The following is a 21,924-nucleotide window of genomic DNA, read 5'->3' on the forward strand; positions in this document are numbered from 1 at the left end:
CAGCTACAATGACACCGCTCATGCTGTTCACTTGATCATCCAGCACCAACCTATCTGTTTAAAAGAGTGTTGGCTTGCAGAGTTTTGTCATCCTGCACCAGTTTATTGCCCAGCAAAAGACCCTGCCCCAAAACCAACAAGTGAAGGAAGAATTAGCCCCGAGGATTGAGCTCTGTTACTGTTACCAGTGAGGCTGAGGAGCTGGTGCATGAAACATAAATAAGACATTATTAACAGCTGAAGAATTTCTGGGTGGAAGTAAAACAAAATGATTGATCCTTTTGCATTGTTTCTAGACCCTCACTTCATGAGGCCAGCTTTGCACCAGGATAATGTGAGTATGAAGCTGTACGCTGCCTGGCTGTGCCTGAAGATAATCTGAGTAGTGTAGAAGAGCCCACCATCAAGGCGTGCTTTTCACCCACCTGAGGTAGCAAGTGTCTGCACACACTGTAACATCAGGGTAAGTCTCATGAATGTTTTCACAGCTGATGTGCAGGTTTCTGGGACTCCACTTCCAGTAAATCTTAGTGCACTCGTAGATAAATATGAAAGATGGACACAAAGGCCTCTGACTAAATGTTACCTAGCTGCCATAACCATCTCCCTCCTGATGATGATCCAATTAGCAATCCCATTAGGTCAGAGTATCACTGATATGACATCCAAGTTTCTCCGCTACCTCCAAACGCATAGCTGCCTGACCTCGCAGACCCTTTCTCTCCAGGAAACACAAGAATAGACTTTCCCAGCAGAAGCATTGTTTTCAGGTGGCTCCTCCCTGCTGAACTAATCTCTCTCTAACCTTTCTTCCTTGCCCAGCATCTGCCTGCCTCCATCCATGAATCTTTTGCTGCTCTTTGATGATCTCTCCGTCATGGGCCTGCAATCGGTCCACACCTGCTAGCATCACTAACATAACATCACTAGCAAAATCTCTGAAAATCAGCTGTGTCTTTCAACAACACTGCTGCCCTTTGGATGCCCAGCTTCTCCCTTAAACAACCAGTCCCTTCCATCCAAACCTGTTCCCACTGGGAACACTCACTTTCTCCAGGTGAAAGGTGTCACTGTGGGAACCTTATATGAATAAAAAAGCAGGCTGGAAATATGTAGCGGGTCAGACAGCACCCAGTGGGGAGAGGAAGAGAGTTAGCATTTCAGATTGGTGATCTTGCATCAGATTTGGAAGCAGTTAGCGATGATACAAATTTTTATCAAGTACAGAGGTGGGGAGGTGAGGAGAAGGAAAAAACAAAAGGAAAGGCCTGTGACAGGGAGATTAAATAACAAAAAAGATGACAGTGCAAGGCAAGAGGCAGTGCTAATGGGTCAAGTAAAAGCTTCCACTCAGCTTCATTGAAACAGTGTAAGAGGCCGAGGTCAATGTAGGAGTGGGTGATGAATTAAAATGACAGGTGCCCGAAAGCCCAGGGTCATGCTTGCAGACTAACAGGGGCCGCAAAGTGGTCACACAATCTGCATTTGGTCTCTCCGGCGTAGAGGAGATTGCATTGTGAATAGCAAATAAGAGTATATAAACTGAAAGGAATACAAGTAGCTCCTGACCAAAGGTTCCTGAGATTGGAGAGTGGATTGATATGCATGGTCTATTTGTTACCCTGTACCTGCGTGTTCACAGGCAATCCAAAAAAATTGTTACAGGCCAGATTTTTGCTGTAACAGGACATCTCACAGCATCTGTTGTTAGACTAGCCCCAGCAACCTTCAATACAAAACTATTCTGTCAAAGATGCTGAAAGTATGAAACAGTAAGGGAAACTGGGCATTCATACTGGATTGCAAGGGTCAGCCAACAGTGTATTCTCCCACTGGTCCACTCTTTCCCATTGCACTGCAGAACCTTCCCCTTCAAGTATTTATCCAATTCCAATTTTGAAAGTTACCATTGAATCTGTTTTCACTGCTCTTTCAGGTAGTGCATTCCAGATCACAACAACTCGCTGAATCTAAATGGTTTTCCTCATGGCTCGACAGTTTCTAAAGTGTAGCTTCTGGTCTTTATTTTCATTTGATGGTTTGAGAAATAGTCAATTAACTTTTTGTTATGGATTATCCCTGTTTTACAGACTACCCTGTCCAGAACATCTTTTCCTCTTGTAACTGGTGCATCATTCAAAGTACAAAATGTCAATCTTGACATAGTCTCATCTCAGAGTCCATTCATGGGTTTAAGCTCCAGACTTGAGCATGTATATCTCCATTCTGTGTCAGTCCATTACTGAGGGAATACTGCACTTGTCAGAGGAAATGTTCTCCTTGGTGTCCCAGCCAATATAACCCTCAACCCACATCACAAAGACAGATTGTCTGGTTACTTATCTCATTTCTGTTTGAGGGACCTTGCAATGTGCTGCTGTTTGCCTACATTGCAACAGTGACCACATTTCAAAAGCATTATCGACCCTTCAGCCATTGGAAACAATTTCTTCTTATTTACTTTATCTAAACCCTTAATGATTTTAAACACACATCCATCAAATCTCATAGCTCTCTCTAATCTAAAAAGAACAGTCCCAGCTTCTCCAGTCTATCCACAGAACTGAAATTCCTCATCCCTGGAATTTTTCTGGTAAATCTTCTGTACCCTTTGCTAAAGTGCGGTGCCCAGAATTGTTCACAATATTCCAGTTAAGGCTTAATCAGTGACTTCCACAGAACTGAAATTCCTCATCCCTGGAATTTTTCTGGTAAATCTTCTGTACCCTTTGCTAAAGTGTGGTGCCCAGAATTGTTCACAATATTCCAGTTAAGGCTTACTCAGTGACTTTTATAGGTTATAAACCTATATATACCTATATAACTTAATGCTTTTTGTTCTCTGTGCCTCAATCTATAAAGCCCAGGATGATTTATTAGCTGGCCCCAACCGCCTATTCTTAACCATGGACGTCCAATCCCTCTACACCTCCATCCCCCACCAGGATGGTCTGAGGGCCCTTAGCTTCTTCCTCGAACAGAGGCCCAAACAATCCTCATCCACCACTACTCTCATCCGGCTGGCTGAATTTGTTCTCACACTGAACAATTTCTCCTTAAACTCCTCTCACTTCCTCCAAATAAAAGGTGTGGCTATGAGTACCTGCATGGGCCCCAGTTATGCCTGTCTCTTTATGGGGTATGTGGAACATTCCTTGTTCCAATCCTACTCAGGCCCCCTCCCACAACTCTTTCTCCGGTACATCGATGGCTGCTTCGGTGCCGCTTCATGCTCTTGTCTGGACCTGGAAAAATGTATTAATTTTGCTTCCAATTTCCACCCCTCCATTATTTTCACATGGTCCATAACTGACACTCCCCTTTCCTTCTTGACCTCTCTGTCTCAATTTCTGGTGATAGACTGTCCGCCAATATTCATTACAAGCCTACCGACTCCCACAGCTACCTCGACTACAGCTCTTCACACCCCGCTTCCTGTAAGGACTCCATCCCATTCTCTCAGTTCCTTCACCTCTGTCGCTTCTGTTCTGATGATGCCACTTTTCAAAACAGTGCTTCTGATATGTCCTCCTTCTTCCTTAACTGAGGTTTTCCACCCAAGGTAGTTGACAGGGCCCTTGACCATATCTGGCCCATCTCCTGCGCCTCTACCTTCACACCATCCTCTCCCTCCCAGAACCATGAAAGGGTGCCCCCTGTCCTCACTTTTCACCCCACCAGCCTCCACATTCAAAGGATCATCCTCCGCCATTTCCGCCAACTCCAGCATGATGCCACCACCAAACACATCTTCCCTTCACCCCCCCAGGCGGCATTCCGCAGGGATCGTTCCCTCTGAGACACCCTGGCCCACTCCTCCATCACCCCCTACACCTCAACCCCCTCCCACAGCACCTTCCCATGCAACCCCAGAAGGTGCAACACCTGCCCCTTTACTTCCCCTCTCCTCACTGTCCAAGGGCCTAAACATTCCTGCACTCCCCTCAGTTTAGTCTACTGCATTCGCTGCTCCCAATGCGGTTTCCTCTACATTGGAGAGACCAAACGTAGACTGGGTGACCGCTTTGTGGAACACCTTCAGTCTGTCCACAAGCATGACCCAGACCTCCCTGTCGCTTGCCATTTCAACACTCCACCCTGCTCTCATGACCACATGTCCGTCCTTGGCCTGCTGCAATGTTCCAGTGAAGCTCAACGCAAACTGGAGGAACAGCACCTCATCTTCCCACTAGGCACTTTACAGCCTTCCGGACTGAATATTGAGTTCAGATCATGAACTCCATCCTTCACCCTCACCCCTTTTTGATCCCCTTTTTTCAATATTCATTTTTTACTATAGATATATTTTTCCCATCTATTTCTATTATTATTTTTAAAATGTATTTCCATTCATTGTTTTATCCCCATCTTTCAGCCTATTTTGATCTTTTCTCCCACACCGTCCCCTCCCCTCCCCCCCCTCCCCCCACCGTGCCCTGTGCCGTCTGTCACTTGCTCATCCTGCTTCTATTTAATGTCACCATTAGCACCTCCTTTAGCCAGTATCACAACCATCAACACCCCTTCCACCTTTTGTTTATGAAATCTTTGTTAATCTCTCCTTTGTCTCCTCCTATCACTGGCCTTCTATCCAGCTTCATCTGTCCCAATGCCCCCACCTTAAACAGTGTATATTTCACCACATTTCTACTTCTCCTTAGTTCTGATGAAAAGTCATACAGACTTGAAACGTTAACTCTGTTTCTCTCTCCACAGATGCTGTCAGACCTGCTGAGTTTTTCCAGCATTTTTTGTTTTTGTTTCAGATTTCCAGTATCCACAGTGTTTTGCTTTTTATCTTATGATTTATTAGCTGCTTTGCTAATTCAAAGGCTCTCCCTCTCCTTGCATCCCTTTTGTAATCATTTCATTTAGCTTGTGCTGTCTCTCCTCACTCTGCCTACCCCTCGGTTTTCTGTGTTGAATTTTTTTTCCATCAGCCTGGCTATGACCTCTTGAAGATTATCACTATCCTCCTCACTGTTTGATGTGCTTCCAAGTTTTGTGTCATCTGCAAATTTAGAAATCGTGCCCTATTCCCACAAATCCCTATACGAGAAACAGCAGTGGCCTTGATCCTGAACCTTAGTGATATGTACGCCTCCAGTGTGTATCTCCCTCCAGTCCGAAAATCAGCCTTTTACCTCAGCTCTGTTTTTTGTCTCATAGCCAATTTTGTATTCATGTTGCTTCCAACCCTCTCATCCCATGGGCCCCAATTTTGCTATCAAGCCTAATGTGTGATATCTAATCTAACATCTTTTGAAAGCCCATAGACAGAAGATCAACTGCACTACCTCAATCCACTCTGTTACCTCATCAAATGCTTAATCGAGTTAGTCAGACACAATGAGATGGAACTCTAGCCTATTCTGCCTGATATAAATTTCTCTAACTGGTCACTTAGCAACATCTAAATTTAATCCTCTCCCCCCTCCCCCAATTTATAGCCAGGCTACCCACACTACAAAGCTCAGTTTTCTTACCCTAAACAATTTTCTGATTTATTTGCATAGCCTTTGAGTACTAAGGAACCAACCTCACCCTCTGGAACCCATTGCAAATATAAAGCCATCCTCAGGCACATATAGCAGAGTCTTTGAATATTTTTAAGGCTGAGCTAGATGGATTCTTGATTGACAAAGGGGGTGAAAGGTTATCGCGGGTAGGCAAGAATGTGGAGTGCAGGTTCCAGTCAGATCACCATGATCCTATTGAATGGCGGGGCAGGCTCAATGGGCTGAGTGGCCAACTCCTGCTCCTAATTCATATGTATGTAGGGCAGACACAGAGTCAAGCCCCTTCTGCACTGTCCTGTTAAGTTGTCCTGATTTCAACTTTGGAGATCACCATTTCCTTTTTTAAACTCTTGCTTTTTGAATACTTCTCTAATTCTGTTTTAAATTATGTCACAGTCTCTTCCTTAATGGCCCCTTGTGGTAAAATATGACATCAGGAATTTACAGCATGAAAGGAGAGGCCATTCAGCCCAGCGTGTCTGTGCCAACCAACAATTGACCATCCAGCCTTTTCAGCTCTTGTTCTGTAGCTTGTAGGTTTTCGCACTTGATCAAGTACTTTTTAAATGTAATGTGATGGGGGTTTCTGCCTCTACCTTCCAGACAGTGAGTTCTAGATCCCTAACACCCTCAATTCTCTTCTAAACCTCCAATCTCTAATCCTAAACTTATCCCCCTGATTATTAAACCGCAGCCAAGAGGAATAGATCCTTCCTATCCATCTATCTTAACCCCTCTTTTGTATTATTTTATACACCAATTAGGTCTACCCTCAGCCTCTGCTGTTCCAAAGAAAACAACCCCAGCCCATCCAATCATTCCTCACAACTGAAATTTCAGTCCAGACAACGATCTCATAAATCTCCTCTGTACCCTCTCTAGTGCTTTCCGATAGTCCAGTGCCCAGAGCTACACACTGTACTCCAGTTGTAGGCTAACCAGTGTTTTTGTACAACTCCCTGCTCTGAGATTCTATACTTTGACTCATAAAAGTAAGTACCCCTGAGAAGCTTTCCTGGCACCCAGATCCTTCAGGGATCTGTAACATACTCTGAGATCCCTCTGTTCCTCTGAATCCACCCGTTTATTGTGTATTCCTTCGCCTTGTTAAATTTTCCCAAATCCATAACCTTGCACTTCTCTGGACTTGCTGCAATTCTGTCCACCTGACCAGTCCATTGATATCTTCCTGCAGTCTACAGCTTCCTTCCTCACTATCGATCACACAGTCAATTTTTGTATTGTCTTTGTGTAAACACGTGGAAAAACTCAGTTGCGATCTCCACAGAAACCAATAACCTCGAAAAAGATATTTGAGCTTCCAGTGACTGATTTGAAAGGATCACAGGACAAGATTTCAAATGTTAAGACTGTTACTGTAACAAACAAACTAAAAACAACAATTTCCAAACACCGTTCAGTTTGAAACTTATAGTCTAAACATACAGAAAAGAATCTCCCCATTTAACTCCTGTTATGCCCTAGGATCTGTGGTTACTGTTATACTTTACACTGCACCATTAGTGGACACTTCATTTTTCCGGAACCAGTCCAAAGCTATTCTCCGCTCCCAATGGCCTGCTTCCTTTTCCCTTCCCCAGTCATGTAACTTCTGATCCCAGAACTGATTTTCACTGAGAGGGTTACACTGGAGATTCCTTCTCTTGGGCCCTAGCATGACAAATCTTGCAGCCTCCTTTATATCTCCTTGAAGTCGGTCTCTTCGATCTGGATGTGAGTTCCCACCTGCATTCTGTGCGGTGAGCAATAATGTCAGCATTTTCGCTGCTTCAGGTACAGAGCTAGCTGCCTCTAGCTCCTGCTCTCTCTCTCTCTCTCTCTCTCTCTGTCTCTCAGACTGTTGCAGACTCCCTCAGGTCTGCCAGGTTCAGTGATAGCTTAGGAAACCCTATAACCCCATACAACAGTGGCTTTCTATGGACTCTTCCCCTCGCAAAGCTCATTTCCATGGTAACATGAATGACATGGGTCTTGTATCCAGGTAGAAATGCTAATCAGCTATCCTTGAGACCCCCAACTCCATTATATCTTGAAATTAAATTAATAGTTTAAAAATAAATTAACCATTTATAAACCTGACATTTCTAACACCTCCCTTTGTGACTTGGAGACTGTCTTCCCACAGTCAGCAGAGATGCTCTTGCGATTGCCAAAGCTGTGACATCCTGCACTTTCTCAACAAGTCTGTTGACTGGGGCCCCTCTTTTCCCCAAAGCAACTAAGCCACCCAGAATTCAGAGCCAGTCACATGAGCCCCTTCTTCCATTTTACCTTCAACTAAAGTGACAGTCCCAGAACATAACAATCTTATAAACTTCATCTTTGTAATGACTCCCATTCCTTACATTTTTGTGACGTGACCATCTCTTACAGTATTTTTATGCTCTGAGTGAATTGATCAAATTTCAGGGTTGGATCCTTCTCCTTTTGGCAGATTAGCATCTGAGTTAGACTTCTGTGACTTGCTTTAGCCAGGCTCTTACTACTTGTACTAGGGAGAAAAAAATAGGGCCTCTTGGCACACTGCCACTCATGGAGTGAAATTGGGTGATGGTGCGTCATTTTAAACGAACATGCTTTCTCAACAGGGAGTTAGAGAACAGTGTGAAGTCAGGGTCGGGTGAGGTAGGGAACAGCATCAGAGAGAGTGAGATCACCACCTAGGAGAGATCCCAGATTTATTGATGCTTAAGTCCTTCAAGCAGAAATAAGGTCCAGAAGAGACAGTTTTCTGGGCTATGGTCAGTGGTCCCACAAAATTGATGGTGTGGATGCCATGGAGGGAGGTGAAAGAGGCAATGAGTGCAAACTCCACCAGCCTCCCAGCTGCAAGAGGTTTAGTGACCTTCACAAGGTTGGTTAAAGCAAGTCAAGGCACCATTCCCAACGTGCATCATAACCTAGATGACCTCTGCAAATAATAATCAACCATATTAGCTCCTAACCCCTGGGAGAACACATATTGTTTGTCACAAGGGCTTTTACTGAGTGTACAATTGCATATCATGATGATAACAATGCTATGAGTGCACACAATACAGGGTGATAAGAATTGTCCTTGCTAGTGACATTACTAACTCTGTGTTCTTTCATTTCAAAGGAAAAACAATAACTTGTAAGTAGTGCCAAAGTACATCTAACTAAAGGAGAATAATCAACCTTGAAAACATTGGCCCCAAATTGCTACGCTCGTTCTCCAGCTGTAACTTTTGAGGGAGATTGGAGGAACCCTGGAGAAACAGAAGAGACTTAATTCAGAGGTTTGGTAGATTTCCTACTAAAATTATCGATCAAGATTGAGTCAATCCCTGTGGAGATTCAGGGCCAATGAGGGAGAAGCTTTTCAGCGAGCAGAAGGAGGAGTAAAAAAGGCTGCTGGAGACGGGAAAATAAGACATAAAGGCAAGGAAGACCTCAGATTGTTTCAGCTTGATGTGGATTGTCAGCCTATAGCAATAACTATACACTTTGCTGCTCCGACTTCCAGGAGCCATGACAGTACAACACAGCTAAACAAGTGTCTGCATTTTCAAAATCTTAATGGATATCTTGGAGGAAAAGGCCATCTACTCAGGTAAAGGAGTAAGTAAAATATTAACATCTTCCTCAACACTGTCATGGCACCTCGGCTGCCCAAACACCAGCCCAGATATACCCACTCAACAGGAAGCAGGGTGAGCCAACAGGGGCCTTTCAAATTACAAAAGGTTTTGATCGAGTGGATAGAGAGAGAATGTTTCCTCTTGTGAGTAGGAGAATAATTCAAGGCCATCAATATAAGATAGTCATCAAGAAATCCAACAGGCGATTCAGAAAAGTAAACTTCTTCCCCCAGAGAGTGGAGAGAATGTGGAACTCGCTACCACAGCAAGTGGTCAAAGAGAATGGTATAGATGTATTTAAGGGGAAGCTGGACAGGGATATGAGGGAGAAGGGAATAGAGGGTTACAATGATAGATTTAGATGAGGAAAGATGGGAGGAGGCTCAAGAGGAGCATAAACACCAGCATTGTCTGGTTGGGCCGAATGGCCTGTTTCTGTGCCATATATCCCATGTCATCCAATGTCACTGGGTGAAGCAACAGGCACAGTGAGTATAAGAACCTGGCAGTGGATGAGGGGGAGAGATTGACCACCCTCAGATACAAAGACAGATCAGGGAACCAGTCTTTAAAAAAAGGCAGACTGACCCTAGGCGCAGGTAGTGGAGATTAATATACTGAAAACAACTGTACAGAAGTGGGAGAAATCTACTCCATAGATCTACACCATATTACAGGGAACTCCTCATGGTTGTCAGAACACCCTGGAGAAAGTGTTAGTTCAGGGGATTCCTGAAACAATGCCACAGGAGGAGCAGTATTGGATTCTGGAGCAGGCAGATGGCACTGCCCCATAGACACACTTTCATAGCCCCAGTCAAGGTTTGGAAGCTCGATCAATCAATGGTAACGGTCAGTAACATGTCACGTGCTCTGCCCAGCTCCATGTCACCACCTCCACTCTCTCGAAATGACCAGACTGCTTATCCAACATCCAGTGCTGGATGAACAGAAATTTCCACCAACTGAATATTGAGAAGACCAAAGCCAATGCCCTTGGTCACCACTCCAAACTCTGTTCTCTAACTACTGACTCCATCCCTCTCCCCGGTAAGAGTCTGAGATTAAACTCGTCCGTTCACACACTTGGGGTCACATCTGACCCTGAGATGACCTACCGACCTCATATTCGTGACATCACTAAGACCGCCTATTTCCACCTCCATAACATCACTCGACTTCACCCCAGTCTCAGCTCATCAGCTGTTGAAGTCCTCACCCATGCCTTCGTTACCTCTGGATGTGACTATTCCAATACACTCCTGGCTGCTCTCCCACATTCTACCCTCCGCAATCGTGGGGTCATCCAAAACTCTGCTGCCCGTGTCCTAACTCACAGCGAGTCCCATTCCCCTGTCACCCCTGTGCTCACTGACCGACATTGTTTCCTGGTCAAGCAACATCCTGATTTTCCAATTCCCATCCTTGTTTTCAATTCCTTCCATGGCCTCACCCCTCCCTATCTCTGGAATCTCCTCCAGCCCTACAACCCTCCGAGATATCTGTGCTCCTCTAATCCTGGCCTCTGGTGGATTCCTAATCAGAATCGCTCCACCATTGGTGGCCCTGCCTTCAGCTGCCTGGGCCCCAAGCTCTGGAATTCCCTCCCTACACCTCTCCCCCTCTCTCCCTCACTTTCCTCCTTTAAGACACTCCTTAAAAGCCTACCATAAGCTTTTAGTCACTTTACGTAGCTCACTGCTTACATTGCTTTATAACCCTCTGTGAGAAGTTTTATTATGCTAACAGTGTCTAGATATGTAATATATAAATAAACACTAAATGGTATAATATAAATATAAGTGGAAGCTGGTCCCTCAGGGATAGGAGCCACACTGAGATGAGAGTTGCCTCTGCCTGTGAAGGCATCAATGTGCATAATAAAGTGATCAACATCACAAACTAACTGAAGTCAATGAAAAGTAAAACCAAGTGGGGTGTAAATGTGGGTGAGTCAGGTAAGATGATCAGCTCCGTCTTCTGTAGCTTTGTCCTGCTCCTTTCAGTAGTGGGGCATTAGGGAGATTCCCTTGGGAAATACATGCCCCCTTCACAAAAGCCACCAGCAGAAGGCTCCAGAACGAGAAGCAACTGAGAAATCATGAATGTGGGCGATGTTTCCACAGGCTGCAGTCAGAAAGTGGCCTTTGTGGCACCCGCTTTGTGGGTGCTGCAGTGTTGCTGATATCCGCTTACACAGTGGAGCAGAGTTTCAGGTGAACAGGATGCCCATGGACAGTTTCCAGGAGGAGAAACCTAGCATTTTTGTGTGCATTTCAGGTGGTCAACTCTACTGCACCATATTAACTTGTTTAATCAGCTCAGTGTTGCCTGTAAGTGAGAAGCAAAGGAAGGGAACTCCATCTTTTTACTGTCAAATGATGACCATTTGTGTGCTGTGAGCCTGTATCTATTAAAAATGCTGTTTGAGTTAACCAAGCGGGTTTCATGCCGAGTCTTCATGGCCAGCAGAGCGTATTTTATCCCACTGGAGCTAGGTCTCGAGTGTAAGGATAGCTTTCTAATCTGCCACATCACCCAGAGCCCTGAAAAAAGGCTTTGAAACGCAAGCAGACCTGCAATTTCTAAAAGAACGCAGGAAATTTTCCTATTGTTGCTTTGTGGAGGTTGTGCTTGGCTGGTGTTTTCTTTTAAACAGGTTCCTGGAAATAGGAGCTGCACCATTATGAAGCAGCTGAATTTCTGTAAACAAATGAATAGTTGTGTTTGGATGGCAGTGGAGGAATCCCAAGCAGCCAGCTGACGCCATGGCAACAGTACTCTGACTCAGCAACCACTCCTCTTGCAAGAAGGAACAGTTACACATTAACTGAACAGCTATGTGAATCGTGTCCAGCATCAATCGGTGAAGCACAGATTAGAGAAACTGGCAGCTAGCCATCAAACAGATATGGACTAATTCAAGAATGACACACACACACGTGCACACGTAAAGACTCATAAAATGGTTACAGCGCAGAAGGAGGCCATTCAGCCCATGATGCCTGTGCTGCCTCTCTATAAGAGTGAGTGCCACTCTCTTACGTTTTCCCTGTAAACCTGCAGATTTTTTCTAATCAGATACAATGAGATCAGGAAACAGCTGAAGGCCCTGGGTACTGCGAAGACTATGGGCCCTGACAATGACCAGAATCTTCAGTTCAGTGTGCGGGCCCGCCGCCCACGTGCTAACGTGTAAAACAACACGTAGTGACGCCGGGCGTGCGTCTCAACCTCACCGCGCATCATTCAGACCCTCAGTCCGGCAGGCGGGCACCGGAGTCAGCTGTCAAAGGCCTGCTCAGGCCATTAATAATCTAATTGAAGTGATTGTCAGGGCTGCCTGTCCGGCCTTAAGGTTGTCGGGCCGGTGAAGAGCCCAGGCGGCCTTCACATTTCTCATCAAACCTCATCCACGGGCGGGATGAGGATTCATGAAGGGTTTATAAATTAAAAACAAATTTTTATTAAAATTCATAAACATGTCCCAGCTCATGTGTCACATGAGGGGACACATCTGAATAATTTTAATTTTTTATTTTAAAAATCTTTTGAACTGAAAATCTCAGAGGCAGCTCTGTGCCTCAGGAAGATTTCTGCATTCTTTCAAGCGCAGGCCCCGACTCTCCCTCCTCCCCACACCCGCACAGGGAGCGCTCAGAGCACTACCGCGTGTGTGTCATGCTGGGCGAGCTTTAATTGGCCCACCCACGTTAAATGGCGGCGATTGGCTCTTCACACACCCGACGGGAAGAAAATTCTCCCCAATATTCCAGCTATAGTACCCAAGACTTGTGCTCCAGTACTTGCTGCGCCCCTAGCCAAGCTGTCCCAGTACAGCTACAACACTGGAAAATTGCCCAGGTATGTACTGTACACAATAAGCAGGACAAATCCAACCCAGCCAATTACCGCCCCATCAGTCTACCCTCGATCATCAGTAAAGTAATGGAAGGGGTCAACAACAGTGCTATCAAGCAGCACTTGCTTAGCAATAACCTGCTCACTGATGCTCAGTTTGGGTTCTGCCAGGGCCACTCAGCTCCTGACCTCATTACAGCCTTGGTTCAAACATGGACAAAAGAGCTGAACTCCCGAGGTGAGGTGAGAGTTACTGCCCCTGACATCAAGGCTGCATTTGACCGAGTGTGGCATCAAGGAGCCCGAGCAAAACTGGAGTCAATGGGAATCAGGGGGAAAACACTCCGCTGGTTGGAGTCACACCTAGCACAAAGGAAGATGGTTGTGGTTGTTGGGGGTCAGTCAGCTCAGATCCAGGACATCACTGCAGGAGTTCCTCAGGGTAGTGTCCTCGGCCCAACCATCTTCAGTTGCTTCATCAATGACCTTCCTTCCGTCATAAGGTCAGAAGTGGGGAAGTTCGCTGATGATTGCACAATGTTCAGCGTAATATTCTTGGTATTGTTGGACTAATGCAGAATATTTGCAGATACTGCTGAGATATGTAAAACACTAACTTATTGGAACGCATCTTACTGTGAGCTACATCTTACCACGAGGTTGTACAGGGGACAGCATGTGACATTATATCACTTCCTGTGATGATGTTGCACTGTGTCTGATTACCATTTCACACAGTTAGAATAAACCCCTTACACTACTTTTGGAGTGGAGTTGAATGACAGTTCAGAAGTGCCTGTCAGATGTCATAGTTGTTTTCTAGCAATGCTTTCACAGTACACACAACTTCACCAGTAGCTTGAGGGTATCTTGGTGAGCTGGTAGTATGAACAGACCCATATGATGCTGTGAACTTTTTAAAATATTCACTGGCAAACTGTGGCCCTTTGTCCAAGATTACAAGGCCTGGGACTCCATGTGTCACAAATACCTCCTTTAGCGATGTAATCACTGCTTCAGACAGAATCTGCAGCGGTTCAAGAAGGCAGCTCACCACCACCTTCTCAAGGGCAACAAGGGATGGGCAATAAATGCTGGCCCAGCCAGCGAAGCCCACATCCCACGAATGAATAAAAAAACGCTGCTTGACTTCTATCTGTCCACTACAATCAAGAACATCTCACCTCTGAACTGGTGTCCACCCTAAGATGTTCCCGTGGTCTTCATGGGCAGGAGGATGGACATCAATGGTTCTCTTGTCTCCTGATGATGAATAACACAAGTAATACAGCTTGATATCATCTCTTCCAGTGACTTTGACAGTCCTGGCCACCAAACAGAATATCTTGCTCTGGCTCCACATTTTGTGATGCCCATCTGTCCTTAAAGCAATCATTGCAGTACATGCAGTCTAGGAATGACCACTCTCTCGTCATAGATGAGTAAATCATCAACTACATTGCAGTGCCCTGTCTGTCATTCATATTGTCTGAGAACGGGATTGTCTGGCACGTACGCTGGCCATCCTTTGGCTCAGTTCTCTCTGACCTCAGCACCTTCTTCATCACATTTCTGTGCATCTCTGATTTCATTCAGTTGCTGAGTTGTTGCTGGTGGAGTTCGATACGGGACAAAGTCTACTGCTTTCCTGGATCATACTCTGTCTTTGCATCATCATTCTCAGTCTGAATCGTTGTACTCGTGGAGGAAGTTTTGCTAACTCCTGAGAAGTTAAGGATGTTGCTGAGGGTTTCACAGAATCACAGGATCACAGAGTGCAGAAGAGGCCCTTCGGCCCATCGAGTCTGCACCGAGAAACACATTTGTGATCTGTCTCTATATTGAAGTGAAAGCGAAGAAAATAATCTGCAAACTTCTGATTTCTCTATCACCGCACATCACTGATCAGCCAGTGAATGGAATGCATAGTAAGCTGATCTACAATTTCCATCCATCTGTATCTGAAAGAATACAGCTCCCAATCCTTACTTTTCTGTTCATTCTTTGGGATGTGGGCATCACTGGCTAGTCCAGCATTTATTGCCCGTCCCTAGTTGCCCTTGAGAAGGTGGTGGTGAGTTGCCTTCTTGAACCGCTGCAGTCCATGTGGTGTAGGTATACCCACAGTGCTGTTAGGGAGAGAGTTCCAGCATTTTGACCCAGCGACAGTGAAGGAATAGCGATATATTTCCAAGTCAGGATGGTGGGTGGCTGGGAGGGGAACTTTCAGACTTAGAAGAGTTAAGAAAATGTAGTTGCACAGCCTGGGCATGGATGTTAATCACTTGTACATAATGTTCACTATTGTCAATAAAGTCTCAACAATGTCTCTCTGCCTATGGCTCCATGTTCTGATGAGCAGTATTCATATCACTCAGATGTGAAACCTTTCTGCAGAAGGTAAAGGCAGGTGTCTCCGTCCAGGACCTCTTCCCTGTGCTCTGTGCAGCCTTCAGACCAAAGTGATGGTCCAGCCTCACACTCCCTGGAAACATTACTGATGCCTGCACCTCGGCGGTGCTGGTCATTGCTGCCAGAATGTAGTGGGCAGGTGGCACAGAGTTCCATCATGCTCTCTGTGTGCTCTCAGTACCTTTACAGTGGGGCTGCCCCCATTTCTTCAGCACCTGTGACCAGTGACGCTGTGCTCCTAAATGGCTCAGGTGCCAAAGACAAAGCATCAGATGCTTCTAAAGTTTCATGGCTGTGTCTCTATGATATGACCCTGATTACAGAGCACAAGGGAGCTGCTCTCGGCCAGACAGGAGTCAGACATTCTCAGAGGCTGTGTGAAGATCTATGGAGTGTCCTCACTGTATGTTGTCATCATCCTCCTGCGATCGAGTGACTATTAGGGCCTCCACTGCATCTCCGTGACAGGAGCATTCTCACAGAGGGTATTGGCACTGCCATAATCCAGACTGGAGTCAAACGTTCCCAGGTGTGATGTGAGGATCTATGGAGTCTCCTCACTGCATGTCGTCATCATCCTCCACAAATCTATGAGGGCCTCCTGAGCACGCTTGCCTCATCTGGCCAGTGAAACAACCTCATTGCTGTTATCATTCCCTTCAAGGACCCCCTCACCCTCATCCACATCAACGTCCTCCTCATTGAAGGAGACCTCCAGCTCCTCCTCAGGCAGCTCCACTCCCTGTTGGAATGCCAGGTTGTAAAGGGTGCAGCAGACGACGATGATATGTGACACCCTCTGTGGGCTGTATTGCAGGGCTCTACCAGACCGGTTCAAGAACCTCATCTTCAACATCCCGATGGTCTGCTCTACCTGGTTGTGAGCTGCAGCATGAGCCTCATTATAGCGTCGGTCTGCTGCAGTCTGAGGCCACCACACGGGTGTCATCAGCCACGGCCTCTGTGGGTAGCCCTTGTCCCCGAGGAGCCAATCCTGTAGCCTCTGTGGATCCTGGAAGATTTCAGGGATCTGAGAGTGACTCAGGATGTAGGAGTCATGGACACTCCCTGGAAACCGTGCGCAGACCTGCAGGATGTGTTTGTGGTGGTCACACACCAGCTGCACATTCAGCGAGTGGAAGCCCTTGCGGTTGATGTAGTTGACCCTGTGTTATGAGGGAGATCTGAGCACCACATGAGTGAAATCGATCACACCCAGCACATTTGGGGAACCTGAGATCCGGGAGAATCCAATGGCCTTTGCATCCTGGCTGTCCTGGTCCCGGGCGAAATGCACGAAGTTATTGCCCTCGAGAAGATGGCGTCTGTGACCTCATGGATGCATTTGTGGGTGGTGGATTGTGGGATCCCACAGAGGTCACCTGTGGAGCCCTGGAAAGAGCCACTGGTGTAAAAATTGAGCACCACTGTCACTTTCACAGCTACTGGCAGTGGATGCCCTCCATGTCCCCATGGCACCAAATCCTGAAGCAAGTGGCAGATGTGAGCAACCAGTTCCCTGGACACGCGCTGTCTTCAGTGACCCTGGTTCTTGGTCATCTACAGGAATGACAGGCGGTGTCTATAGACCCTGGGTGTCGCTAGGCACTGACCAGCGACAGCTGTGGCTCTTCAGCAGCTTGTGTGGGAGCCCCATCCGCCCCTTCTTCCTGAGGGTGCTGCTCCTCCCTCTGCCCACCCAGGAGCCTCTGTCTCCCTCTTCCCCTTTGTCTCCGCTCCCTGTCAGCCATGAATCATACAGCTGGGTCACCGGCCTCCATAATCCTGATGTACTCCTCCTGCAGGATGAAAGAGAGAGACATTTGGTTAACATGGGTGCACTAAGAACCTGTCCTGGTTAAGTCTGAAGGCCCCTTACCACATCCCGGAGAGTGCTGTCCACCACTTGGATATCCAGAGATTAGTGTCCTGATTGGTTGCCCAAAACCCCACCCTCCTCCACCCCACTCCACCTGACTGATTGGCAGCAGCTTTGCCCATTGGACTGCAGGCTGTGCTCTCAGCTCAGGCACAGACATTTTCCTAACCCACACTGCAAGGCTGCTCTGTTAGTTTGGACCATGGAGGAGACTGGTCCAAACCGGGATGATGACATTGCAACGGGCTGTGAGCACCTCCAGCAGCGACTGCTCCATGAGCAGCTTTAGTGAGGAGATTGCACAACGTGTGCAGCTGTCCAACTGTTCTGCAGCCCTTAAAACACTCATTAGTTTGCAGTCTGTGGCCAAGGGATGAAAAGCTCTGGAGCACTTGGTGGGACTTTGATGTCTCTGTGTTGCTTGAGTGGGCAGATAAGCTAGAGGCCCGACTCCAATCATATCAATGTGGCTGTGCCTGAACTGTCTCAGCAGCAGAAGAATGGTCACTTTATACACAGTGTCCCTAATGTCTGGCTGCTTCCCTCACCCACCCTACAGCCCACCCCCCAACCCACTATCCCACACGTGCTTGTGCACCACCTTCAACTGCAGGGCAGCCTTTGCCACCACCCACCCCCCCCACCCACCCACACTGCACCTCAACCCTTAAGTCCAACAGGAGATCCTCATGAGCGTTCCATGATGTTTTTGTGCACTCACCTCTGGGTTCCCCTCAGAGTGCTGCCCGCCAAGTGCACCCCTTTTAAATAGTGTTGTGAAACACATCGGCATGGTGGGTGGGGGGCTCGGTCCGGCGGCCTGGCCTTATTATGATATGCTGATGTATTACCATGAGGAAACATGGCCTGCCATCAAAGGCTGAGCGGACAAATCGCAGGCACAACATCGTGAAACCGATTTTTGGCATTCTCGCCATATTGCCTGCTCGCACCACTGAACACACCCAACACCAGCGGGCACGGGCGATTCTGCCCTTTAAATCCTCTGCTGTACTATAATAACATTTACATTGCTTTATTCAAGGGTAGATTTGTCTTGGATCCAATTTACTGTTTTAGGCAAGTTCTATCATTGCTCTGTTTTCACCTGTAGTTGTGGAGCACTGACCAAGACAGGAAAGATTTCTGGCTCAGGAATAGCACTTCAGTCTCTGAGCTTGAAGGTTGTGGGTCCAGCCCCATTCCAGCGATAGGTTGCCATGGGAAAATGAGGAAAACTTTTTCACCTGGAGGGTTGTGGGGGTCTGGAACTCACTGCCTGAAAGGGTAGCAGAGGCCCCTCAACTCATTTAAAAGGTGCCTGGCTATGAACCTCAAGTGCTGTAACCTGCTATGGGCTACGGACCAAGTGCTGGAAAGTGGGATTAGCCTGGGGGGCTGGTTTTTTTGGCTGGTGCAGATAACAATGGGCCAAGTGGTCTTTTTCTGTGCTGTAAATTTTCTATGATTCTATTCTAAATCTCTCTCCAAGGCACTGACAAATCTTTTTTCAATTGCAAAACAGCAGCATAACACAGCTGACTGAAAAGTATCCTTTAAATATTTATTAATTTGTGGGCCAAAATTAAAAATATGAAAATATTAAAGATGGAGTAATTTTCCTTTGAAGTGCTGAACACTCAAGGGAGGGAGCTCTCCATGTCATCCATCTGAGGTCCTGTCTTATTACCCAAGTCCACTCTCTTGCTGAAAATCTTTCCACCTGTACATCTTCTGTCAGTATTGAACTGCAGCCATGGTAATGCACCATGGCAACCAGCACTCTGGAGAACAAGTACACTTGTATAATAGTGTGATATAAACACATTGCAAGTCTCCATGGAGTGGTTTTGGTGTTTCAGGAACATGGTGATAATGGCATGACTGATTGTGGCTGAGAGTGGACCTCTGGGTCCTCACACAAACAGCACAAGTATGAGAAACTGACAGTTTGGTTCAGGACAGAAGGAGGTCAGTCAGCCCATCATAGCCACCCCAGCTCTTTGGAGAAGCTATCCAATTAGTCCCACTCTCCTGATTTTAAAACTTGACACCAAGCTCTATAAAGAGACTTTTGACCAGATGACCAAAGGCTTGGTCAAGTAGGTAGTAAGAAGTCTCTCAAAGGATGAAAATGAGGTAGGGTGGTGGAGAGGTGTATGGAGGGAATTCATGAGCTTAGGGACTTGACAGCACAAGGCAAGGGCACCAATGTTTATAAGAGAATGAAGGGACTAGATTGTGTCCCAGTTTACAGATTAAATAGCCTAGGTTAGGGAGGACCAGCTGTAAGGTGGTGCCTAGGCTGGCAGCTCATACAGCGGACACTGATTTGCTGAATTCCTTCAATTATTTTCATGAGCTGATCAGAGATGTCAGCTTGGATTTGGGAAAAGCTGGTCTGAATGTTACCCCCGGTTTAGGAAACTGGACATCAGGCCCAAATGGGGGTCCCGAGCCTGCTCTTGCTGGCAGCGAGACCGACACAGCAGTGTTCCCAGAGGTGGCTGACTAATTGGCTGCCTTCATGCTCACCATCTTATTGAGGACTGGCGGGTGAGCTTTCGATGCTGCTGGCCCAACCAGTGTCTGAGCCCTGGCAGCCCCACTGGGAGAGGTTGGTGCTGCTCAGGCAGACAGGAAAACCTCGAGGGCACCTCAGCACAGAGCCACTTGGAGAGGGGTAAAAATAAATGAATAATACAGAGGGGGAAGGGGGAAGGGCCTGTGGGACAGGTGGAGACCATTTGGGGGCCACAGGGACAGCCTTTCCTTCTTGTCAATCAGGCATGGAGCCTCCAAACCTGATGATCCCACAGAGTGGCCACCTTCATCGTGATGTTGACTTCCGCTGGTGGCATGAAACAGCTCTGCCACCTGCCAGATCCTGGCAAACTCCAAAAATTGTCTCTAATTGAGACCTTAAATTGGCTGGCCAGCTCCATCCCAGATCTGTATCCTATCCAGCCCCTGGGAAACTTCCCCAGCAGTGAAGATTTGTTAGGGAGCTGCCCCAATATGCCTCCACCTACTTTCCTGGTCCCTCCACCTCCAATTCTATGTCTACAGGGTGAAGAAAATCCTACCTGTTGTGTCTGGCCTAGCTGAAATTTTAGAGGTCAGGAACATGTTGTATGGGAGCATATCTATGGATGTTGTCTAGATGGACTTCCAGAAGGCATTTGATAAGGTTCTACATAACAGAGTATTAGCAAAATTCTGGGCCATGGTTAGAAATTGGTTTGGAAGTGGGAGACAGCGAGTTAGAATAACGGTAATGTATCCTGATTGGCTGAATGCAACAAGTGGTGTTCTCAGGGGTCCAACAGAGGCTTTTCGTCATTTATATGACTTGCATGAAGAACAGAGCGTCAGAGAGTTATATATCTAAGTTTGCTGTTGGCACAAGGTTAGGAGGCACAGTAATCTGTCTGGATGGGGGATGGAAGTTAAAAGGATGCATTGATAAATGATGTGAGTGGGTACTCTAGCACACAAGCGTAAGAAATAGGAGCAGAAGTAGGCCATTCGGCCCCTCAAGCCTGCTCCGCTATTCAATAAGATCATGGCTGATCTATTTGTATTTCGAGTTCTACATCCCCATCTAATCCCGATAACCTTTGATTCCCTTGTCTAAAGACAATCTTTCTACCTCTGCCTCAAAAATATTCAATGACCCCATCTCCACTACTTTCTGAGGCAGAGAGTTCCAGAGTCACACAACCCTCAGAGAAAAAATTTCTCCTCATCTCTGTCTTAAAAGTGCCACCCCTACTTTTAAACCAGTGCCCCCTAGTTCTGGACTCACCCACAAGAGGAAATATCCCTTCCACATCCACCTTGTCAAGGCCATTCAGGATCTTGTATACTTCAATCAAATCACCCCTCACTCTTCCAAACTCCAGTGGAAACAAGCCCAGTCTGTCTAACCTTTCCTCATAAGACAACCCACTCATTCCAGGTATCAATCTAGTAAACCTCCTCTGAACCATCTCCAATATATTTACATCCTTCCTTAAATAAGGAGACCAAAACTGCACACAGTATTCGAGGTGTGGTCTCACCAATGTCCTGTATAACTGAAGCATAATATCCTTACTTTTATGTTCAATTCCTCTCGTAATAAAGGACAGCATTCCATTAGCCTTAATTACTTGCTGTACCTACATTCTAACTTTTTGTGACTCATGCACTAGAACACCTAGATCCCTCTGCACCTCGGAATTCTGCAGCCGTTCTCCATTTAAGTAATAATCTGCTTTTTTATTCTTCCTGCCAAGGTTAACAACTTCACATTTTCCTACATTATACTCCATTTGCCAGATCTATACATCTATATCCATCTGCATACTTCTTATATCTTCTACACAACATACTTTCCTACCTATCTTTGTGTCATCTGCAAATTTAGCTACCATGTCTTCACTCCCCCTCATCTAAGACATTGATGTACAAACCCCTGTGTTGGACTTCACTAGTCACATCCTGCCAATCAGACAAAGACACATTTATGTATCCAGCCAGCCAATCCTCTACCCACATTAATATGTTACCCCCTATACCATGTGCTTTTATTTTCTGCAATAGCCTTTGGTGTGGCACCTTACAAGTGCCTTCTGGAAATTCAAAT

This window comes from Carcharodon carcharias, chromosome 16 (assembly GCF_017639515.1).
Source record: "Carcharodon carcharias isolate sCarCar2 chromosome 16, sCarCar2.pri, whole genome shotgun sequence".
NCBI lineage: Eukaryota > Metazoa > Chordata > Chondrichthyes > Lamniformes > Lamnidae > Carcharodon > Carcharodon carcharias.